The sequence below is a fragment of the Indicator indicator genome, chromosome 27 (genome assembly GCF_027791375.1).
Source record: "Indicator indicator isolate 239-I01 chromosome 27, UM_Iind_1.1, whole genome shotgun sequence".
In the NCBI taxonomy this organism is placed as follows: Eukaryota; Metazoa; Chordata; class Aves; order Piciformes; family Indicatoridae; genus Indicator; species Indicator indicator.
Genome location: NC_072036.1, coordinates 7277152 through 7301666, shown reverse-complemented (window position 1 = coordinate 7301666; position 24515 = coordinate 7277152).

Below are 24515 nucleotides of genomic sequence, written 5' to 3'. Positions count from 1 at the left end.
AGGATGAAGAAAATTATCTCAGCTTCACAGGTTGTTTGATCATCAACCACATTATAATGGTTGGGTGATAAATAAGTTTTCAGCTTAGCCTCATTCTCCTGCAAACAATTTGTTTTTATGTGGTAACTGAAGATAGAATATCAAGAAGAAAGTTGTGTATTTTGGGATGCAAAGGCAGAACTGAAGAACTTGTGTAGCTCCTTGGTGTAACTTTCTATAAAAAGGAGATTCCTTACAGCTCATTACTTCAGGAAAGGATGCAGGAGAACATCCAGGGGTGTTCCAACAGGACTCCTCACACAAGGTGATGTTGCCTCTCCACCGCTGGCAGGGTGAGAGCTGACCAGTGAGACCCTGCAGCTGTGACAGGAAGAGGCAGCTGTTCTGTGCTGCATGGAGGGACAAATCTTTTCACACAGGCTTTGTGCTTGGGAAGCAAAGACCATGCACTGCATTGGGACAGGTTCAGTTCCTCTGACATGCCCCAGCCTGGTGCATAATGGCACCTGGTGCCTGGCAGAGGTATTGTGCCCAGCTCCCCATAGTGCAGCAGTGCCAGCTGTGTCGGGCTGTCCCTGAACCACCTTTTGATTATTTTTATTCATCACTGCAAAGTCCAGTCCCTGTTATGAACTTGATATTCTCCTTTCCTATGGAATCATCCTGGAGCTCTGTTTTTTTTCTTTTCCCTTTCATTGTAGATAAGATAATATCTGCAGCTGAAGTAGATGGAGCAATGTTCTGAAGAGCTAACTTACTCTTGTGTGTCCTACTCAAGGGAAAGTAGCTCCAGCTGCCTCAGCCAGACACCACCCTAACCTTGATATCTCAGTGCCTCAATGCTCCACCCACCAAAAGAGGCTGTGAAGATAAACCTGTGTCTGAAGCAGGAAGAAGTAATGATGGTGCAGGCTAAAGAAAAGGCCAAGGGAAAGCAGACACATCTTTATTCAGAGCTGGCTTGAAAATTCTGCAGTAGACAAGGCCTGGGGCTACAAACTGGAGAAAAAAGGAAATAAAATAAAATATTCACCATCTGCTCAGTCAGTGTCTCACCTTCCATGCACTTCACACTGCAGGGGACCAAGGGAGAAAGTTTGTGCAAGACTGTGCCAAAACACAGTCATGGCAAGTGGACAGAATTAAAATTGTCCAAAAGGCTGCCACATTGTCTCCTCTTTCCAGTGCCTGGTTTATGTAGCCTAACATTTTTTTAAGTAGGTGGAGGGCTTGTGTATGTCTGTGGTGTTGGTGTACAGGAACTTCCTTGAGGATCAGGATGTTTTATGCCCCCTCAGCCTGCTAGAATGAAGATGGCTCCCATACTGGGAGTTGCTTTTGCAAAATCACAGAGCAGCCTTGAGTTGAAAAATGAAAGTCTTAATGTAAGATGATCCAGCTCTTGCCCTGAAGGACTTTTTTTTATATGGTTTTTTTTTTTTCTCCTGAGCAGGTCTGTGCCCACAGTGAGGTAGCAGTTTCAGAGGAGTCACCCACCCAGCCAAGATACATTCTTCTCTGGGTGATGGAGCGATATTTTTCTGTCTTCATCCAAAGTTTTCCCTCTTTATTGATTCACAACTTCAGGATTTAGTCGTGGAAAAGAGAAAACCATTTTCAAGGCTGTGGGTTTGAGCACCTTTTATTTCATTTCTGGCCCCAAAGCTACTAAATCTGTACTTACAGTGTGTAGACACGAAGCTAATCTAAAGATCAGATTCATTTCTTCATCTGTGGGCAAGCAAGCCTTAAAACACATGCAGCCAAACGTTCGTGTAATACTCAGTGCACTGTTCTCATAACTGCTAAATGTTTGTGCTCCAGGAGAGATTTCTGCCTGGTTTGCTCCTGCATGTTCTCCAAGATGCCTCTGTCAGTCCGGAGGTGCATTATTTGCTGCATCTTGGTATAGTCTCACACAGCTATGTGTTGAATGACACAAGGAAGGTGGAAAGTATGTGGGAAAAGGTGGGGTGCTGGGATGTTTGTGGTTTTTGTTTGTTTGGTTTGGTTTGGGGTTTTTTTGTTTGTTTTGTTTTGGTTTTGTTGTTTGTTTATTTTTTCTTTTTCTTTTAAGGAAGGAAGAGGCATTTGAAAAAAGAAAAAAAAAGGTTAATAGCTTAATTCAGAGTCACTGTAGATTTGATGCTTTTAGTCCCTCAATGTGTGACTGTAGGGGGCCTGAAGCTCCAAGTCCACATCATATCCATCCCAGCAGCAGCCTCTGAGAACCCATACCTGAGCTTTAATCTTTGACTAAAACCCAGTGCCTGTTTTCTTGCTGCAGCTGCACAGGTTATCCTCACCTACAGAAACCTGGCAGGTGAGCTCATATCCATGCTTCCCTGTGCTGAGAAAACCAGCTGAGAGCACAGGCTCTGAGTGCCTCTGGGGAAAGTCACCCCCAGGTAGGCCACACACCTCATATTTCAGCCCTGCAGCAGCAGCCTGGGCCAAGGAGCTCAGCGACTTTGATCCTCATAATGATTTTTGTCTTATCGCTGCCTCTTGCTGGTGCAGGAGCAATCAGTTGTTATTGGTTTGTGCAGCTCCCTTCCTCGATGGCACTCATGATTTGTGGCTCTCTGGGAATGGGATTTATTTTCTGTATCTGTGATAAAATGTTTTCAGTTAAGTCATTAATCTTTTAGGCTGACATTTAACCCTATACTGGCCCAGGAGTTCAGCAGCTGGGATCCTCTGCTTGAAGAGGCTGGTTAATTAAAATCTTCCACTTCCAGTCAATTAGGGAAAATAGCTTTTCTAACACAGAAATAGCACTGTAAAAAAAAAAAGAGAGAGAAAGAAAGAAAGAGAAAAAGAAAGAGAGAAAGAAAAGAAAAGAAAGAGAGAAAGAAAAGAAAGAAAGAGAAGAAAGAGAAAGAAAGAAAAAGAAAGAAAAAGACAGAAAGAAGGAAGAGAGAGAGAAAGAAAAAGAAAGAAAAAGAAAAGAGAAAGAAAAAGAGAAAGAAAAAGAGAAAGAAAAGAGAAAGAAGGAAGAAAGAGAAAGAAAGAAAAAGAAAGAGAAAGAAAAAGAGAAAGAAAAGAGAAAGAAGGAGAAAGAGAAAGAAAGAAAGAGAGAAAGAAAAGAAAGAAAGAGAGAAAGAAAAGAAAGAAAGAGAGAAAGAAAGAAAAAGAAGAGAGAGAAAGAAAGAAAAAGAAAAAGAAAGAAAGAGAGAAAGAAAAGAAAGAAAGAGAGAAAGAAAGAAAAAGAAGAAAGAGAGAGAAAGAAAAAGAAAGAGAAAAAGAAAGAAGGAAGAGAGAGAGAAAGAAAAAGAAAAGAGAAAGAAAAAGAGAAAGAAAAGAGAAAGAAAGAAAGAAGGAAGAAAGAGAGAAAGAAAGAAAAAGAAAGAAAGAGAAAGAAAAGAAAGAAAAAAAGAGAAAAGAACGAAAAGAAACAACAACTAATATTCAATGAGAATAAACTGATAAAGTAATCAAAGATTCTAGTGTGGCAGTTAAAATTAAACATTGTGAAGAGTGCATAATGCTTCCATCTCTTAACAAGTTCATAAATACCTTTAACCCTTAGCAACCTGGCTAACGCCAGGATGTTAAGCTGCTTTGACATGGTCTAGTCACACACACACAGACAAAGGCAGGAAAAAATAATGCAATTTTAAAACAAAAATTTCTGTGCTGTTTTACACTTTGTGTTTTGGTTTTGGTGGTGGTGGTGGTTGTTTTTTTAACCCACTCTACAAGCACCCCTGTGTGCTGCTCTGCTCAGCCAACCTGGTGTGAGGAGATGGGGCAGGGAAAACGGTTGGTAGGATGCTGCTGGTCCCCGGGCTTGAAGCTACCCCAGGAATGACTACAGGGTTAATAGAGAGTGTGAGGAATGTATGGGGAAATGTAAGTGAGGACCTCAAGGAAAGAAAAGGATCCATAGCAGCCTGAGCACTGAGTTTAGCAATCTGTGTCCTGATATTCCTGGGCCACACAAATGCTTCCTCTGCACCATATGGGAGGGAGAGACTTAAGTGGTTCAGGCAGGTCTTGCTGAGGGCTCCTCATTCATGAGGAAGCTGATCAAAGGAGTCAGGCAAACAGCTTCTAAACTTGGGGGGAACAAGGGGATTTGTATTGCCTGAGCCATCTTCAAGGTCACTGATTTCATTAGGAGGTCAAGCTCATGACAATGATCAGTCCTCACTCTGTGGATGACAAAGGCTGAGTAGAAGAAAATTTAGCTTCTGGTCTGGCTTGTGAAGGGACAGAAATGCCTCTTAGCTATTGTAATTCAAGAATCCACAGTCAAGAAGGAGATGGTGCCTCTAGAAATAAGATTAACAGCTAGTGTGCTTCACAAGAGGGCTTGAGGATTGATTAATACACGGTGACTGCTTGATAGCAGAGAAGTGCTACTATCAATTTACCCAGGGAATTGCCAATGTTGCATGAGATTAGAGCATGAGTCCACAAAGCTCAGATACACAATCTTGCTTGAAGTGTTCCTTGCTTGTAACAGTGTGAATGCAGATGAAGATGTATGCAGGGCCAGTGACCCAGGTGAGGAGGGTATAGCCACCAGCACAGCAGACCTTCAGCTAAGGAAGATTAATGTGTGCATGTGTGTGTGTATTTCCTTCTGCATAAGTAACTGATAGCTCATTACCAGCCCATTAGAGAGAAAGCTCCTGGGATAAAGAGCTGTTTTTATTTGAAAACTTAAAACAAATAGAAGAAAACAAAACAAAACAATATCAGTCTGCCATAGGAGATTGCTCCATGGCAGGATCTTTTTCCAGTTTCCAACTACTGCCATTGGTTCACCTTAGGGAGACAGGACTTTCCACCCTGAGTATAGGAGCTCCAACTCTACTAGGCCCATAACTTTTTTTCTGTAGTAGGCTTTTTTTACTGTTTTGCAGTGTGCTGTCTTCCTTGCACCCTCATGGTCCAAGAGCCTGCTCTTCACAATGGCATAAATTAAACAAATTATTTTCTTCTGGTTGAGAACTCTACAGCTGATAGAATGCACATCCTTCATTCTCAGTCAGTGAAATTCAGTGTTTTCCAGCACAGACATGAAAACCAGCCCTGTGCTCTTTCTTGTGCAGGTCTTGGAGAAGGTTAGGGACTAAGGACGTAGCAGCCTGAACAGGGAGCACCTAGTGACAATCCTCCAGCAGGAGGATGCTCCAGGCTGACAGAGTGAAAATGCTGACCATGAGGCTGTATCCAAAATCCTACATCTCTCTAGCAGGTGCCTTTATCTTCAGGTCAGTGCTGTGCTGAATACAGATGCTTTACCAACATTATCCAAAGGCTGAAGAAGGTCCCTGTCCTTCCACAGCATAGCTGCTTCCTTCTTGCCAAGGGTCTGGCATGGTAACCAAGGAAATCTTCCAAGTTACACCATGCCTGTGCATTCACTAACTATTTTATCCTGTAGGTACAACATACACTCTGTAACAACACATCACAAAAGCATCAAACTCAATTTCCCCCTTTCCACCCTGCCACTGTCCAAATAGTGAAGTGTCACTATCCCTTCTTTTCTCCTCTTGTCTCAGCTATAGGCATCTTGTCCATGAGAGCAGAAGATGTGAATAGCTTCTCAGACACAGCTCTCAGAAGATATTGAGACAAGCAGGTTAATTTTTCCAGAAAGGAATAGTTCTATTTGGTTATACATCTCATCAGCCGAAGTATCAAATTTGAAAAACATTTGATAAACAAACTAGAAAATAATGCTGATTTTAGGTCAAAAGCACTTACTTTGCTCCTATGTTTACTTTGCAGCACATCAGGGAATTACAGAAAGACTGATGGAAGATGAAATAAAAATGTGTGTCATGACATATGTCAGACAGAAGCTTTGTTTTTAATGTATCTTGCAATAAAAAAGATTACCAGGACTTCCCATCTCTAGCACCTACATCTTTCTTAAGACAGCATAAATACATTTTGTACAAACAGATTTTTTTTTTTCCATTTGGCACTGAATATGTAAGACAAATAAGACATTTAACAATTGTGGGTGAAATTATTCATTTCCTCTGACGATTTCTACAATCAGAGGTGTGTATTTTGCAAGAATACATACTAACTGGGGAAGTAATTTAAAAAGCAACTCTTTCACAAATGTTACCAGATTAAATATCAACTTCAATGCTGTCTCTGAAATGTGTATTCTCTTATCAGAGTCTCCCTCTATTCAGTTTATTTGGTTGTGTTCCTTCTACATCACAGCAATGACAAAGAAATAGTCAATGGCTGGAAAAGACACATTTATGCAGGAGAAGTGAGTCCATCAACACTTTCTTCTCAGTGGTTAAATGCTCTTTATCATTGCATTTAGCAGACAAAGGCAACTTTTCATTCATAACTCAGGAAACTGAACAAAAAGCAAGCAGATATCCTGCTAGTTGCTCCTGTATGATATTCAAATGGAAACAATGAGCTGCAAGAAAAGTCGAGAAAGTAATCTTCACCTCACAAAGAAAGAGGGGAGTCTTATTTCTGACAACTGGAGCAAAACCTGTGACATGTGCATTTTGAGAAGAAATCTAGCAGGACAGAATGGAAAAGGTCAGTGGCCACAGATTGCCTGGGATCATTAGCACAGTGGCAGTGTCTGGGGAATCCTTAGCTGAATCATGCACAGCAAGGCCATAGAGACATGCCAAGAGTGGGCAGCCTCTGGCTCCTGTGCCTGACCAAGGGTACATGGCTAACAAGGACCTCAAGCTGCACTGTTCTGCAGCCCTGTTACAGGACCAAGGGCAAAAAATGCTCTTCCTCCCCACACCAAAAGGTTTCTAATGAAACTGTGAAAGATAAACAGAAAATTATTAAGGATAAAGCCTTAGGATGGCAGGGAAGTGTGAAAATGAAAGGGTGTCTGCCTTGGAAGGCTAAATAGTCCCAGAACTTCTAATGAAACAGATGTGGCTGCTTTGCAGCTGTGTACTAGTACCCAAGAGAGAAGCAACAGAGATTTGCATCTCATCCCTTTCCAGCCTAGGAGCTTTTTTTCCTGAAGCTCTCCTTCTGTCGTTCTGAGAACTCTTCTCAGTTTTAAGTTTCAGTACAGATTTCATATTAAGCCTCATCTAGGATCATCATCAGCAAAAGCATCTGCTGAGTGCCTGGAATTAGGAAGAAAATTCCCTTTCATCATAAGTGATTCCACATCCATCCATTATGAAACCATCTTCTCAGGTCAGTTTTGACCCTAGAAAGAAACTGAATGAGACACTACTCTGATCAAGCATGGCAATTTTGATGGTCCTGCTAGTGATGCTAATAGTCTACAAATCACACAGCTTTGTTTTTTAAAGGCATTTAGGCACCTAACGTGCACTGCGATATAGTTAAAGGTCTTTGAATAAATCCTTATGCAAGGAACTCATATCAGGGAAAGAATGCCTGTCTTTCTCACTTAAAATGAAATAAAAGATCTAAAGTCTGCTAATGAGCAGTGATATTCTGGAGTGCAAATTTAGATGGAAAAAAAACCTGCTTTCATTATGCAGATTTTGATGCTGGCCGTGTCATGACACTACTTCCTCCAGAGGATTAATTTAAGTTCACTGAAGCAGAAAAAGAATCCCCTTGAAAGTGATGAGGAGAACAAGAAGTGAAATTGATTTATGCAAAGTAAAAAAGTCCTGAAAGTGTTGTAGATTATGCAAATGATTACCAAAAAAAGAAAGAAAGAAAGAAAGAAAGAAAGAAAGAAAGAAAGAAAGAAAGAAAGAAAGAAAGAAAGAAAGAAAGAAAGAAAGAGAAAGAAAGAAAGAAAGAAAGAAAGAAAGAAAGAAAGAAAGGAAGGAAGGAAGGAAGGAAGAAAGGAAGAAAGGAAGAAAGGAAGGAAGAAAGGAAGAAAGGAAGAAAGGAAGAAAGAGAGAAAGGAAGAAAGAAAGGAAGAAAGGAAGAAAGGAAGAAAGAAAGAAAGAAAAAAAAAACCCAACCAAAACCAGGACTAATGTGAAATTTTGAGGGGGGGAGAAAAAGTCAAGTTACATTATACAAGAGAGAGTTACTCTTCAATTAAAAGACTTACTATTTGATTTTGTAAATGGAATAAGTTAATAATAACCTTAAAAGAAATTAAGAATGCAATGAATATTAAAATAGGCCCCAGTCTTTCCTGGGACCAGACCTTTACCAACTCCTGTGACAGAAATATTGAATAAGAACACCCATGTGCAGTTATTTTTAAATAGCAGCACTAGGAGCTGGCAGACTGAATTGTGCTGCTTTAGACAGCACAGAAAGAGGAATCTGATTAGTATCTAGTACAAGGTGCAAGTTCAGGCTCATTAACCAGTGGTGATGAAAGCATTAACACCCTTCAAGGAGTGCATTTGCTCTGAACACATTTGCTCATTAGCAGGATGAAGGTCTCTTTCCCCACAGTGTATCTGAGCTGTGAAAGAGCCTAAGGAAACTGTTTGCTCTATCAGGAGCTTTGCCTCCTCGTGCTGCAAACCAAAGGGAGGTCCCAGGGCACTGTTACTGGATGTGGGACTGACTTCTGGCAGTATTTCCCACAGGGCAGCTGCCCCAACCCAGTTTCAGCTGGGTTTCCACCACAGTACCTAGAAAGAAACTGGCATTTCCAGGTCAGGAGCTTTTAAGAAGTAAACTCTAGAAATGCTCACTTTAGAAAGAGAAGACTTGTTGCCAGGGCCCAAAGAATGGTTTAGATGATCAGCTTGCAGATAATTCTCCACAGGCATTTGGGCAGATGAGGAGCAGTCCTTAGCCTGACACAGAGCCATTGCCACTTCAGCAAAGCCATTGGTGCCCAGGGAGTTATTTTCCTGTGGCTTATGCCATCATGTAAAGGTAGTGTGAATGGTTTAATGTCAGCCTCCTATTCCATCCAGTCAAGGATGGAATGATAGAAGTAATCTGAAAGTGGAGTCATCAAACAATGTTAAAGACAGCCATGAGTTTCATGAGAAAAGAGCTTGATTTGTGGCATCAGAAATGCTACCACTGATTGCACACATTTGAAAGAAACTTTTGCCCAGAGATGCTTGCCACCTTTGAGGTAGGATCAAGCTGGACATCAAAATAGGCTCACAGGATGTGTCCTTGTCCCTTTCTGCCCTCACCTTCCAACATGGGGAGCTGCTTCCAGACCCAGCCTCAACTCACTGTTCTTTTCCTCCTCATCCCCCAGAAGAGAATTGAAAAGTTATCAGCAGAAGAGTGGCTACAGAAGAGGCTCTTTCTTAAAGCTTAGTCTCACCAAATGTAGCCACAACTACTGTGCTTGTTTCCTGTCATCACACAGTGGAATAGTTGCACATATGGAAGAGATACAAACCCAGGGAATTGTTCCACATTCTTTCAAAGCTGCTTAAAGTCTCCTCCCCAGCTGCAGCCCATCATTGTTCACTGTGACACTCTGACACCCCTGGAGAGCAGCATGAATGCTTGTGCTGGGCTTTGTCAGACTGTGTGCAAGTGTTTCTGCAAGAGCTGTGACTGTGAAGAGGGTCAAGATATAGATATGTTTGCTCAGGGAAAGTTTAGAGAAAAGCAGAGAAGATTGCAGTCTGTACTCCAAGAAGGAAGTGCTCTTCTTGTCTTCACCCTCTCTTTCACAGGCTTTTGGGTGTTTTTGGTTTCTAAAATCCCTCCAGACATGCTGAACTGCCAGCCATTGTGATAACATTGGGAAGGACTATGTCTTCACCAGCTATACCAGTGCTTCTCATTTTAAATTCTGCTGTACATGGCAGAAAAACACATTGTGCAGGGAAAGATGCATATGTATGCAACCTAAAATCCCTCTAGTGTACCCCACCACAAAAAAAAAGAGGAATTCTGATCACCAAGAAAATGTTTCCATCTGCACCTTTCATCCTTCTGATCTTCTATTAACTATGCATGGAATACATTAAGGCTTTTTATTATTTTGAGGAATATTAGTTAAATATAAATTTATGTATTAGCTCATCATCACCAGCTGTATATCTACAAAGATGGTGGGAACAGTATTTTACATCACAAGCAGTTACTCCAATAAGAAATTTCTAATGAAAAGGAATTAATACTGATTATTAATGAGTTCCAAATGAATTCAAGTCCCATGGTAATGACAAGCCTAAAATATCACACAGGCCAAAAATACTAGCAATGGAAAATGGCTGATCTGATCAGAGTTGTATTGAAATGTGTAGTAAGATAGCTTCAGAAAAGTAATCAGACAGAAGTGAGCCAATTTGACTCGAGAAAGTAATTATTTTGCTTATGTCATATTCACCTCTCAACATTTTTCAGGAAAGGATGTCATGTTCCACAAATCCTTTGGGTTTTTTTCTACCTTCTCAAGAGGCAAGTGCAAATAAAAAAAAAAGGAAAAAAAAGGAAAAAAAAGAGGATTGGCCATTCTGAAGCGGAAAAAAAAAAGAGTGAATGAGGAGTAACAGACACCCAAGGGACACTGATCATTCCAAAACTGTGTTAAAAGAAAAGCAAGATCAATATGGAGAAGGCTGGACTTTCCCCAAAGCACCCAAGTGAAGCCTGAAGAGAAATGCAATGTATTGTCAGCACAGGAAACTGGTGCCTTTCTTTACCACCACGTACTGAGAGAAGGCAAAAGCAAGGGAAAGAAAACTATTAAAAGAGTTCACACAGTGTCTGAACTGTCTGAAACACTCCTTTGGGCTCCTGGGAGGCAACTTCTGGCACCTGCAGTTTTGTGTCACTGGCAACCCCAGGCATTGTGAAGCCTATGGCATGGAAGTGAGTTAACAAAATTACAGACACAGTTCTGGCCACAGCTGAAGCTCCTGGTACCCAGAATTCCTCCTTCAGTGCAAAATGAGATTTTGCTGCCTTTGTTTCTGTCCCTGCCCCAGCTCAGCCCTTGCAGGTGGTCAGCAGTGGGATAGAGTCTGGAGCTGCTTCCTGCCTGAGATTTTTTCTTTTGATGGGGATTAAAATGCATATCCTGGTATTGGGACAAACAAAGCCTTTGGATGTGATTTGCTGTTTCTTTGTGTGGTACTTGCAGGGGGACTGGGTTGTGCTGTTTTTTTTGGTATGCTCTTGTCTTCTCTACAGGTAAAGGCAGCTTGAAGAAAACAACAGCCTAAACCAAGGGTGGTGAAGGAAGAAGTTCTTCACCATGAAGATGGTGAGACACTGGAACAGGTTGCCCTGGGAGGTGGTGGAAGCCTCATCCCTGGAGGTATTTAAGGCCAGGCTGGATGTGGCTCTGAGCAACCTGATGTAGTGTGAGGTGTCCCTGCCCATGGCAGGGGTTTGGAACTAGGTGATCCTTGAGGTCCCTTCCAACCCTAACAATTCTATGATTCTATTTACATTTATTTTACAATTTATTTTCCGTAGGATTTTTTTTAAACCATACTTCTATTAATAACATTTTTTAAAATTAACTTCTTTTTGCCCCTTGCCAGTCTTTCATTGCTGAATATGAAATACTCATGAGTGGCATTCTTAGAAAACTATTTATTTCCTTATATCAGCTTTTTACTTTTTCTTTGGGAGGGAAAAAAAAAAAAGAAAGCAAGCTTTTTTCATAGTTATTTCAGAAGCTTAAATTAACCAGCAGAAGGACCAATGGTTTTGAGAGGGAAAAAAAAAAAAAGAGTCAGAAGGAAATGAAAATGATGAAAGGAGGAGAGGAAATAGAAATAGGAAAGGAGAGAAAGACACACAGTTTAGGCAATATTAATAAAAATCTGTGTCCTGTCACAATCTTGCTTCTACCAAATGTAATTTTGACAAATAATAGAATGTGAGAAGAGTATGGAGGTCTGGCTTCAGCTCTCCTGTTCAAAAGGTATGCAATTATATTTTAAGGCAAAGACAGAGATGTCAGCATTTCTATACTTGGGAAAAATGAGAATTAACAAGGTGACTTGGCACAAGATCAGTCATCATTACAACTGTCTTCTTTGTATTCTGCAAACTCTTCCTGAGCTTTGTGCCTGTTCTGTGATGGGCTCACAGAGAGATACAAACATTTGACTTCATGTCCAACCTTCACAGACTTGTCCTGGTCACCCCAGCACCCACCAAGTGATGCCCTGTGAGGGAGTATCAGGTATGTCTCATGATGAACCTGCTGGACTTGTGGGCATTAATGGGAAGCATCCTCAGGAAAGATGGGAGAGTTCAGAGGAGAAGGGGTGAAAAGGAAGAGAAAACATGAACACCTTAGTGAGCCTGACCTGAGTCAGTTTAGTGGCTGGGCTGCACTAGCCAGAGGGTAACCACACATCAAGGAGAGAAGTTTCTCCCCATGGCTCTGTCTCTGAGGACACAACAGAGGGATGGGCAAACCAGAGAGGGTCTTCTGGGATGGCCAATGGGATGTGGGGAGACACTGGAACAGGTTGCCCAGGGAGGTGGTGGAAGCCTCATCCCTGGAGGTTTTTAAGGCCAGGCTGGATGTGGCTCTGAGCAACCTGCTGTAGTGTGAGGTGTCCCTGCCCATGGCAGGGGGGTTGGAACTGGATGATCCTTGAGGTCCCTTCCAAACCTAACAATTCTATGCTTCTATGATTCTATGAAGCATGTGCCAAATGAGGACAGGCTTGAGAGGAGTGCATTTGTTAGTCTTTTATTTGCTGCAAGATCCAGGTCTTACCACACAACAGATAATTAGTAAGCTGTGTAAGTAAAACTGCAGGTAGTTACACAGATGTTTTAAAGACTTTCAGGTGGCTTTATAACATGAACACCTGGGAGTGTGATTTCCATCCCTTCCCTCTTGCTCTTGTGCAAAGCCACCACGCTGCACACAACCCAGGCTGTAGGAGAGGCTCCAAAACTGAGCACAGTCCTGATGGTGTGGCCTCAACAGTGCTGAGTTGTCCTCATTCATGGGGGTTGTCCCACAGGGTCTGACCATGCTAGAAAGAAGAAGTAGGGCATGAGATCATCTATGGGCTCCTATTAGGAGCTAAAGGTGAAGGGGCTGGAGACAGCACCAGAAACAAGGCTGTGACATACAACTGAGGGGTCTCAACATACACATTGCACTATGACAGCATCACTGCAGGGACTGATGCCTTAAGTCAGGCTGAAATGGGGCTCCTGGCCCCAGGTGGCCCCAGCAGATGCTGGGTAGGAGCAGTAGGGCCCTTGACTGCCCTGAGGGTGCTGACATCTATGTAGCTGACTCGTTGAAATGCAAGGAGAAAGTATGAAAGCTGCTCAGTAGTTGAGTGCTGCATGGCTTCAGGCACAACTGGGGGAAAAAAGTGTGAAAAAAAAAGTAGATCTTTTCTTTCTCTCAAAGTTTTCTGGTGGATGGAATATGCAGGAATCTATTTTTGGAGTCAGTGATATAATGAGAGTGGGGAACTCAGTTGTGTTCACTGCATGGGAAACAAGAGTAAAAAACACTCTTAGCTCACCAGATAGCTCAGCAGGCCAGGTCAAGCCATCCATATGTGCTTAACATTTAGTTCATCATTTGCCTCCAGAAAAAAACAAAAATAGATTTTCTAGGCATCTTCCTAATGGTTGGTATTTATTTTTGTGAAATAAATAAACAAAAAGCAAAAGTCATGATGTCTCCAAAAATGTAACATGCTTATGTTCCTGGTCCCTACATGTGGCTGAGGGTCTGGCAGGTTTGGAGATGTCCACAGCTACCCAGAGCAAAGTAAAACCTGCACTCTCTCCATTGCACCCTACTACAAGAAGTCCCCTGTGGCTGTTCAGCAGCTAGAGAGCTCCAACACAGGCCATGTGCCCTTGTGCCTAGCACCAAACACCTTGAGTCAAGCCATAGCCTGGCCTCAGACATAGAAGTCATCTGCTGTGGGAAGATGCCATGAAGGCCCTTGCAAGACAAGGCACAGCTCCTCTTCATGGCACAGCTCATGCCCCCACCACCCCTGGGGTCACATCCCCCTATCACTCTGCCTTGGAAAGGCAGCACTTGTACCTGAGCTGGGCTCTGCAGGACACTCCTTCCCTGGCAGTTTGCCTCTTTTCAGTCATTAAGTAAAGTTACTCCAAACTGTGGTTGCTTTTAACCCAAAGCTTTTCTGCACTCAGAAAAGGAAATGGAGGAAGCACTGAAAACAGCTAGATGTCCCTGAACCTTCTCTTTCTCCTTCTCCTTCTCCTTCTCCTCTCCTCTCCTTCTCCTTCTCCTCTCCTCTCCTTCTCCTTCTCCTTCTCCTTCTCCTTCCCTTCTCCTTCTCCTTCTCCTTCTCCTTCCCTTCTCCTTCTCCTTCTCCTTCCCTTCTCCTTCTCCTTCTCCTTCTCCTCCTTCTCCTTCTCCTCCTTCTCCTCTCCTCCTCCTTCTTCTCCTTCTCCTTCTCCTCTCCTTCTCCTTCTCCTTCTCCTTCTCCTCTCCTTCTCCTTCTCCTTCTCCTTCTCCTTCTCCTTCTCCTTCTCCTTCTCCTTCTCCTTCTCCTTCTCCTTTTCCTTCTCCTTCTCCTTCTCCTCCTCCTCCTCCTCTTCCTCCTTCTCCTTCAGGTGTTAGGTGGGCTGCACTCACTCTATCTTCATGCAGGTGGATGCACAGAAGCAGTGGATGCTCGTAGCAGCTGCCAAAACCTCACCTCAAGCAGCCGCTGCCCTTGTCTCTTTCCCTCCCTTCCCCAGCCCCTTCCAGAGCTCAGTGTGTGTCTGGGGCTGAGATCTGCCTCTGCAAAAGCAAACCTGCTGCTTTGTAGGTACTTCTCAACGAATTATGAATGCCCTGCCCTTCCCCAGGACATGAGCCACGTCCCAGCTGTCCCACAGCCCTGGGCAAGGTCTAGGGGCTGGCATTGAGGCTCGGCTCAGCCTCCCCAAGCAGCAGGAAGGGAATGGCATGGCCAAGCCTGGTCTCCTCTCACTTTTTCTGCTCCACTGCATGCCAGCCAGGAATTAGCCCTTTGTTAACTAAAGAAAACAGAAAGCCCAGTGGTGGCAGGGTGGTTGTTACAGACTGTAGGCATAAATCCCCTGTTTTCAGGATCACAGGGAAGGAAGCCTATGGTAGCAGTGGGACAAACTGGGAAAACACTGGCCTGATCATTTGATTAATGCTATATAGCTCCTCCTGGCTCTTCCCACACTTCCTATTGCTGCTCTCCTGGATTCACAGAGCTAACTGGAAGCAAGTAATAAAGGGTTTGTTAGAGATCTGAGCCAGGAGAAGTGAAATAATGACCTGGCTAAGCCAGGCTCAGGTGTGCAGCTTCAAAGGGGTGAGGATAATAATATCTGGCTCTACACAGCCAGACTAGAAGACTCCTCCAGTCTGCTTTCAAAGAAGCCCCTAACACCTCTGAGATTCCAGGAAAGGGCAGGAGATTATGTGAGACAGGAAAAGCTGACAGGCTAAAGATATGTTAAAACTCCCCTAAATTAATCAGGGGAACCTGGCTGCAAGCTCAAGAGACAGCTCCCAGTTCTCCATACTGGGGGAAAATGCCAGGTCTGCCTAAGCTCCAGCAAGGAAAGTTAATTATGACTACAAACACAACGTGTGAGGCACCTCTCTTAAATCCATTCTGTTAAGAGCTGTACAGCTTTTTTTGCCAAAATAAACAGTATATTTTCTATTTCAGTTAAGCTGCTGTTGCAGGGTACTGGAAGGAGATCTTCCTGTGTTACCCTGCTGGCAGCCCTGCATCCCACACTCTGGGGTGAGAACTGCAGAATCTCATCCAAGAGGCATCCCCTGGCATTTTGGGGCCAGAGAAGGACTGCTGAGAGAGGCCCAGAGCAGGGACAGTATCACACCTAACCCAAAAGCACTGTTGCAAGGGATTCAGGGTGTTCCCAGAGTGACATTGTACATGTTCTGCCTAGGTCCTTCCTGGATGGTGCAAGAACTGTCCTTATGATCTTCCATCATTAACCAAATGCTCATTTTTACCTTATAAACCAGCCTGCAATCTCTCATAAATCCATCTTGCTGCCTGACAGTGATTTCATTGACTTTCCATTCTCCACTCCCCGTGGCAGCCTATGGTTAGAGAAAACACTGGTGAGCTGGGCACGCTTCAATAGCTCTCTCACAAATAGGCTCCTCAATAATTAAATTAATATATTTTCAGACAATGAAGAAAACATTTTCAGCAGAGCTGTGAGCTGGCAGTGCTCTGCTTTCAGCACATTCCCAGACCACAAAGGCCACTGCAGGATCTGAACCCAGTGCAGGAAAAAAAAAATGAAAAAAAGAAAAGAAAAAGAAAAGAAATAAAAGCAACTGAATTTCCACAGTCTTCATTAATCTAATTTAGCTTGAATAATTCATGCAGTGCCTCTCTGTAGTATATTTTATCTGGAGATGCAAAGGCTCTTTAGAAAGTTGGGCAGTGTAGTTATCTTTTTACAGGTGAGGAAGCAGAGATAATCTCTGCACTCCAAGGCGAGGCAGCAGGCAGGATTTTGCTGAAGCAGGCACAAAGCCCCTTTCTGCTGGCTGTTGTTCTTCAAGCAGACACATTTCCTGATGTGTTAGGAAAGCAACTGCAGCAATTTGGCTTCTCACCCTGAATGTGATACTAGTAAGAGCTACATTTCTGCAAATGAGGTCACTTAACTGACATTACCAGTCAAGTATTTAATTTAGTGCCACTCTGTGTCACCCAAAGGAGTAGAAGTCTGAAACCCACAAGTGACAGGGTATCACAACAGGCTCTCCCTGTTCTTTTGGAGTCTGGTGGTACCCAGCCCCTTGGCTGTCCTTTCCTCAGCCATGGTTTCATGACATGAAGTCTCCCACAACAGCACTATCAGCAGTGCTAAGGGGCTGCTGCCCCACTCACTGCTGCTTGTCCAGCTTCCCTTCACCAGAAACCCAGCATGGAACTGGTCTGGCTTAAAAATGTCAATTAAACACACCCCTAGGGAAACTCTGTGACTTCCCTTATCACATTCTCAACGTTGTGGGAATAAATGTTTCCATGCACCTCAGATGACAATTTGTTTGAGAGGCACGAAGAGCTAAGGTGGTGGGGAGGAGGAGGGGAGGCCATCAAAGATCTTGTCTCATAGAATCATAAAATTGTTAGGGTTGGAAGGGACCTCAAGGATCATCCAGTTCCAACCCCCCTGCCATGGGCAGGGACACCTCACACTACATCAGGTTGCTCAGAGCCACATCCAGCCTGCCCTTAAAAACTTCCAGGGATGAGGCTTCCAGCACCTCCCTGGGCAACCTGTTCCAGTGTCTCACCACCCTCATAAAGCCACGAAAGCAAGGCTCAACTTTTAACAGCCCTTCCCTCCTCTGACAGCAAAAATTTTCAATTAAATTGAGCTTACTGCTGTAGGATACCCAGATCTGGGGTGGAATTTACCACTCCAAACTTCTGGAGCTCAGCTGGGCTGAGCCACTCTCCAGTTGTGTTTCCCTAGCTATTGCCCAAAGCCCTTCCCTTCAATCCTGTGCTGTAGCTCTCCAGGCTGGTGCAAGAGACAGTGCTCTCATTATTGCTTATGTCCAGTTGGGTGTGAAGGGATGGATTAAAGTCTCAGCAACCCCCTTGCTATCAGGGGTGATGTTCATCCCTGCAGCTAGCTGTTAGCCTTCTGCCAGTTCTAACTCAGAACTCAGCTCACCTTTTTGATGAACCACTGCAGCTGGGCAGCAAATTACTGTAAGAGAGCTCTAAATATGTTTGCAGATTATTTCTTGGATATGGAAAACACTCAGTGGGAACCTTTCCTTTTCTACCAATCCAGACAAAAGCTTGGTAAAACTTTAAATGCACGCCACACAAAACTCAAGCTGGCAGCAGTTATGAGTGACTTTGCTGTGACAGACAAAACCATTTTATCCTAAACTGCACACTGCCAAGAAGGAGAAGAGAAGCAAACTGGACACCACAAAAATGCTTGCACAAAGAGGCTGGAGAGAAGTATCACATCACTGTTTGTAATAGTTGTGGCCAGTAGCTCAGGAGTCTAACACAAAATGTACTAATTGGTGAGGTACAGGACAGCAGGCAGTCTTGGGGAAGCCCTGTGACAGTCTGTGCTATGATTAGGAAAAAGAATTATTACACATGGAAGGAGAGATGTGATACAAGTGCAGCACTGCTACTTCCTAGCCCTGTCTTTTTCCTTTTATGCCTGTTTTAGTAAGCATTTTGCACTGTTGTTGCTCAGACTCCCATCTTGTTTCTTTTGCTGTTGCTCACAGCATCAGTGTAGAAATAAGCTAGACAAGACAGGAGCTATTTGCCATGATTTGCTCCTTAGACATTAGGTAGACTCCAGGGAAAGAAGCAGAGTCAGAAACCAGACAGTACTAAGTGGACCAAATAAAATCAGCCCCATCTGAGTTTCAGAGATCAGAAGAACAGAGGTAGTTGTATGAAAGCGAAATCTGACATGGCCTCAGACAGAAAAACTTGATTTTTTTTTTTTTTAAGGTTTAACTTTTTTAGAGTTTGGAATAGTTTAGTTTTTTTTTTTTTTTTTTTCCTGGGAAATCAGAGCCTGGAGTCTGGTTTTCTAGGAAATCAGAGCCTGGTGAAAGTTAATTAAGTCTCACACTCAGAAGGAGACACTGCATGTATACAATCTTCAGCAGTTTGTTTCAAGAGGGCAGGGAAGGAAGGGAAGACAAGCAACAGCCACATCTATTCCATAACACATTCCACTCTGGTCATACAAGTTAGGTGTGCTCTGAAAGCAGGCTGTGCACTAAAGAACAGTAAGACATTCTTGTGGGAGCTGGGGAATCACAGAGCAAACATGTTTGCATTGCTATGTAGTCTGGACATAAAACCCCAGACCTTTCTACAGGGGAAAATTCTAAGTCAGTGACATCACCTCAGGGTCTGATGTGAGCCACAGCATGGTCACAGTGCAGGCATATGGACTGCCAGTAAGAATGACATGACAATAAGTCATCTTCACTATAGTGGAGGGGCTTGAAAATGATGTTTCCTTTGAGGTCATCCGTGGAATGGAAAGAGAGGATGATGAAGAGTTCTCTTGTGAAGTCACTCTTTGACTTGCTGTAACTGATGAGCTTTACAAAATGGGCTTTGGTAAGAAGGACATTGGTCACAGCCAGCAGCAAAATGTTCTCCTTGGGAAGGGCAGGAATTTATAGCCCACCATTTTCTTCTGTGAGCATTTCAGCCAGAGATCTCTGGTGAACATTTTGGTGTGTCCCAAAATATCCAATGATACAGAAATTTCTAAATGACAGTCTGCTTGGAAGAATTGCAGACAGGCAGCCAAGTCTAGACTGGCCTAAAGCTTTTAGTCAGGAGGTTCCCACTAACCATGTGAGCTGAGCTACCTGTCCAGGTGCCCCAACTGTGGTAATTTTTAAGTGAAACTCATGCACTATGTGTTGTTACATCTTCTCAGGGGCAAGACTTACCCTAAACCCAAGCGATTTCAAGGGGAAATTTTCTTAGCTGACAAGTTTTACTTTGTAAAAGTGGCCAGCACAGAACAGGCAATGATCAGTTTTGCTGTGTCTGATGACAGGCAAGCATTTTGCTTTCCTCAGAGGTGACCATCCTCTAGAGGCAAGGGTTGCACATAGAAGGTTAACAATTCAGAGTAATCATGCCTACTACATATCAGTGCACTGTTAAGGGAGATGTCTTCATTCTGATTAGTTTTCTTCTTTTAGGAGCTCACAGCTCTTTTCCTGTGGCTCCTTCTCCATGACACCACCAGTCACTCATCATCTTGGACTGGAAAGTCACCAACCACCCCTTTTATTGTCTCAATACAGGTAATGGATTAAATTTGGCACACTGTAAAGCCTTGTCACTACCAGAAGAGTGAGTCGGTTGTATTAAACTGATTTAAACTTCTGTAAATTACTATGATAGATGTACTGAAACTCTTTTACCCCATGTTCATATTGATTTATCTTACATCAGTTCTTCTCCTGCCACGAATGCCAATCATGATTATTTTTAAACCAGTGCACTCATCTAATACCAGTAAACTCACAAGGCAAGTGGAAAAAGTCAAAACTGAGGCTTTCTGCCTTTGCTGCAGCAAAATGTAGCTTGCAGGTGCCACACTGTGTGCTGCAAAGAGCACAGGAAATGGTGGAACAAGGGAAAGAAGTTGCTCAAAAGGGGCAAAACACACAGAGCTGGGCAGGACTTGGGGAGCAGTAAAATCTGAGAGCAGTGATGACAGCTGTAATCCTGTGTTTGCCATCTCATAAGCATTGTGCATTTAGTTGTCATTTCTCAGAATTAGTTTTTACTGCACACAACACAATTCTCCTGTGCTGGAGAAACCTTTTCATTTGCTGCAGAGGTATCCCAAAACAGCCTGAGAGATTCCTGAACAGCTTCCTGCTTCAGAAATATCAGCAATGAACTTCAGGCACATGGTAGGGATTGTAAAAAAAAGTATTGTTAGGCTGTCAGAGAATGCTCAGGGGTCTCTGGATTTCATGCTGAAGGCCTACAAAATCGTCACACTGACATTTTCTGAGTATGTTCTGTTGCTCTAATGCAGCTCTTAAACCCTCCAGACCTTTCAGAAAGCTGCTGCAGCTGCTTATGCTGCAAATGTGACACAACCTTAGAGCTGGTGAGGGGAGAGCCAAGATTTCTACCTTGTTCTGTGCAGAGGTTACTGCTGCAATACCATCAAACTCAGCTCCAGAGCTCATGTCCAGCTGCATGGTATAAACACTTCCTCTGAGTGCTGCAGCCTCAAAGTAGTCTACAAGGCCAGAAGGCAGAGTCATGCTCTGTCTGAAGTCCAGGGCCCTGGGAAAGAGTGGCACAGAGCTCTTATTCTACTCGCACAGCATCTTTAGTGTAAGTAAAATGACTGCAGTATGTCATCTCTTGTGCTCATCCCCTTATACAGGGATGAATGTCACCTACAGTGACTCCTGGTCCAGCATTTGGTCCAGCAAGTGGAAATACCATAATCAATTAGGACAGCATTCCTCACATGGCTTTCAGCACAGCTTTTGTATGTTGTTTGCCATGGACTCAGTGTGAATGCACAAGGAGGTGTGTGAATCTCACCAGGGATGTCTTGGATATTCATCCTTTTTTAAGACCCAGAGTATCTTCATCTGGAATAATTAACTATCCCATATGTCAGAGGCTTGAGGTGAGGAGAAAGTTCTTCAAAGAAAGTGTAATTGGCCATGGAATGTGCTGCCCAGGGAGGTGGTGGAGTCACCATCCCTGGAGGTGTTCAAAAAAAGCTCGGATGTGGCACTTGGAGCCATGGTTTAGTTGTCAGGTGGCGTTAGGTAGTAGGTAGGACTTGATGATCTCTGAGGTCTTTTCCAACCTGGTTGATTCTGTGATTCTGTGATGTTGCACTGACTGTTTACAGTGTTTTGGAGAACAGAAAAAGCAGCTCTCTTTTACCTGCAAAGCACTCAAACAGCTGAGTGCTTTCACCAAATGGCAGAAGCCATAGTGCAGGGGACTCATGGTTTAGTTGGTTTTAGACCACAGTACTGAGGCTGCTTCTTGCATCAGCCCTTCTGCTCTTGTAATTTCAAAAGCTTCTGAAACATTTCAGAGGGTCTCAAGCACAGGGTGGGTCCTGCTTTTGTATCGTAGATCTCCACCCTTTACTACAAGCCTTTGATGTAAAATTTGAAACACCTTTGTGCATGTCATAGACTTTGAAATGACACTTACCCTGCAGTAACATCAGCTTTGCTGCCTGGTTTTCTTGCTGATAAATTATTTGGATAGGTTGAGGTGGAATGGTTTGAACCTGAATCTGCCAATGCAGTCCGTGCTTGTCCAAGGGAAGGGAGGACACAGTAGGCAGAAGGACTGGCAGTATCTGGTAGTCTTTCCATACCACAGCAGGTAGTAGTTGACAGGATTGATTGTCAGGCAGTGCATCTCAAAGGGTGCCAGCCAGCCCCCAGGTCGAGCAGTGAAATGTTTTGCATGTCTAGTACCCTTCTGCTACTCTGTCTCCAGCATTTCTGTGCTGGGTTACTGAGTCAGAGGCAGCTGAAAAGCAGTCCCAGTGATCTCAACTGGATTTCAGCTCTGTTCCCCAGGCCCTGCTTCCTTGAGAAGGATTTCACTGTATGTGCAGGAGCACATTATGGTGGGATTTACTTGCTTTTACTTCACCACTGGCATTACATCTGTCTGTAAGTAGTTCTTATCACTGAGGATAGCTCTTGCTTCAGCTGGTACAGCAGTTAAATACTCTCCAGAAGATGATAGGCATGCTCATTAATCCCAGGGCAGCAAGGCTCAAATCCTGGTTGCTTGTATGTTGGGACAAGCACATTCTTCATCCTCTTCCTCTGCTCTTCACCCTAAGTGCAGAACAGAGCAGGGCTCCAGCTCTGGAGTTGGGTACAAATATGCCTAGAAAGAAGAACAAAACCCAAGTCTGCCAGAGCTGTTTATGCACCTGCAGCAAAACTCTGGAACCAGGTAAAATTTCTGCATCTGTTGCTTAGCCTGGGAGCTAGCTGAACATGCTCTGAGAATAAGGTAAAAGGAACAAATCAAAAGGAGCCAGCATCCCTCTCAGCAAAAAGAGCTGAACTTGGCCCAGTGCTTTTGTCCACAGAATTTGGTTTCCATATCTCTTTTTGCAATTCAGTGTTCATTAGAGAACCTTTTATTAACCATTAGCATACTCTTAGGCTGTAAAAGTTACTGTAGGGTTAGGGTACTGTGGGACATGTGGGGCAGGATTTACCACTGAAATAATTCTATTTCCCATATATCCACCTTTATCTTGAACACTGCTAATGATGCTGACATAATGACCTCATTAGGTGATATCTCCCTAAGCATGAGTCATCCTGTTAATCATGTTTGCTCCTGCTATTTCAGTAATTCAGAAACAAAATAATAAATAATAATAGAAGAAAACCTTAAATCTGATCATAACTTCTATTAATCATCCCCAAAGTCGACCTGTTTGCAAAGTGAGACTAGCAAAGTGACTTTCTTGCCCCAGCAAGCTATGCTTTTTGTGTTTATTTTTAATTCCTTCAGAACACTAAGCTTTGGACTTGGCTGAGAGACAATTCCTCTTCTCACTCACAGAATTCCAGCTGCGTCTTGAGGACAAGGCCTGCAAAGCAGAGTAAGGCATGAAAAAAAAAAAAAAAAAGACAACATGGAAAGGCACTTTGCACTTTGATGAGAACTTGTTGGTATCTGGGGACCAGTCTTCATTTTTCAAAGATTGAAACATTCCTCAAAAATGTACCAGACATAAAGAACCACCAGAAAACAACATTGAATATCCCCAAACACTGTTGCTCCTGAAGGAGGCATTCTGATTTTTCTCTGATTTTATTAGCTGTTGCCTCTACTGATGGAATCGATTGAATCGTGACTTCAGGCAATGATCCCTCATCTCTCCAGTTCAGCAAGGAATATGGCAAGAGAGTAGATTCCCTACTATATGGCAAGAGAGTAGATTCTCTATTATTTCTATCAATAAATTTGAGTAATTAAGAATTTGGATGGGTTGAGCACTTTATTATTCTTTATTTACAGTCACTTTGTTTCCATTCTTGTACAATGCCATGTGGGAATAAGTCACTTCAGAGATCCTCATCTTTTTTTCTGTATTTTTCCGTAACTTTGTCCTAACAAAATGAAGAACAGTGCAAAGTTTACTTTTCTCAGCTGTTTCCCCTTCTAGAGCTTTCTGACCCCACAGTTACACATGCAGATACTCTTGAAACAAAACAGCACAACTAAACTCATGATCTGTGGGACTGTAGGATAACTCTCTCTGGAAGGGAGCTCAAGAAGTCTCCAGCCCAGCCTTCTACTCATGGCAGGGTGAGCCATGAAGTGAAAGCAGGTCCCTAAGGGCTTTTTCCAACTGGGTCTTGAAAACCTCCAGGGAAGGAGATTTTCTATCCTGGGCAGTCTGTGCCAGTGCCTGTGCCAGAATTAACAAAGCACCAGGCAGTTCTTGTGCCCTAGAGATGCTCTGATGTGGTGGCTTTAGAGCATCATCATACTAGAAGTGCGTGGTTGTTCCTGTACATCCCAGACATCAGGGGCAGCCTTGAGGTGTAACCAAGATCCTGATAGTCCCAGGCAGCCTCAAGAAGTTAGAAATGACAGAAAACCATTTTTGCTCCCAACAGCCTTCCCTGTCTTCAATCCAAGCCCTGTACCAGAACAGCGGAAGCAAAGGCAGTGCAAAAGGTCAGTTATCTTCCTTCCTCTACAGAATTCATTAAAATGTTGCTGTGTTGTCACAGATGCATGGATCAGCTCTGAGGAGAGAGCTCTGTACTGCAAGAGCCAAGGAAGTGGCACTAGATGTACAGAAAGCCAGAGAGTGAAGCCATGAGAAGTTTGAACAGAGCAGGAAGGGCAGGCAGGCAGATCCAGCAAGGATGCAGATGTAGCCACAGCTCTACCATTCCAAACACCTGGACTGGACAGATGAAATCAAAAGGAAAAGCTGAACCTGCCAACATCATCAGGACTGCTGCTTGAAAGCATGGCCCCTCTGCTCCTGCCTCCTGCAGCCTGCCCACAGCTGGACATCACAGCCCTGAGGGAGCAGAGTGGACCATGCCTCTCCCACCCTTGGTTGGGGCTGGCATTGCAGTCCTTTGGGTCTTCCTCACATCT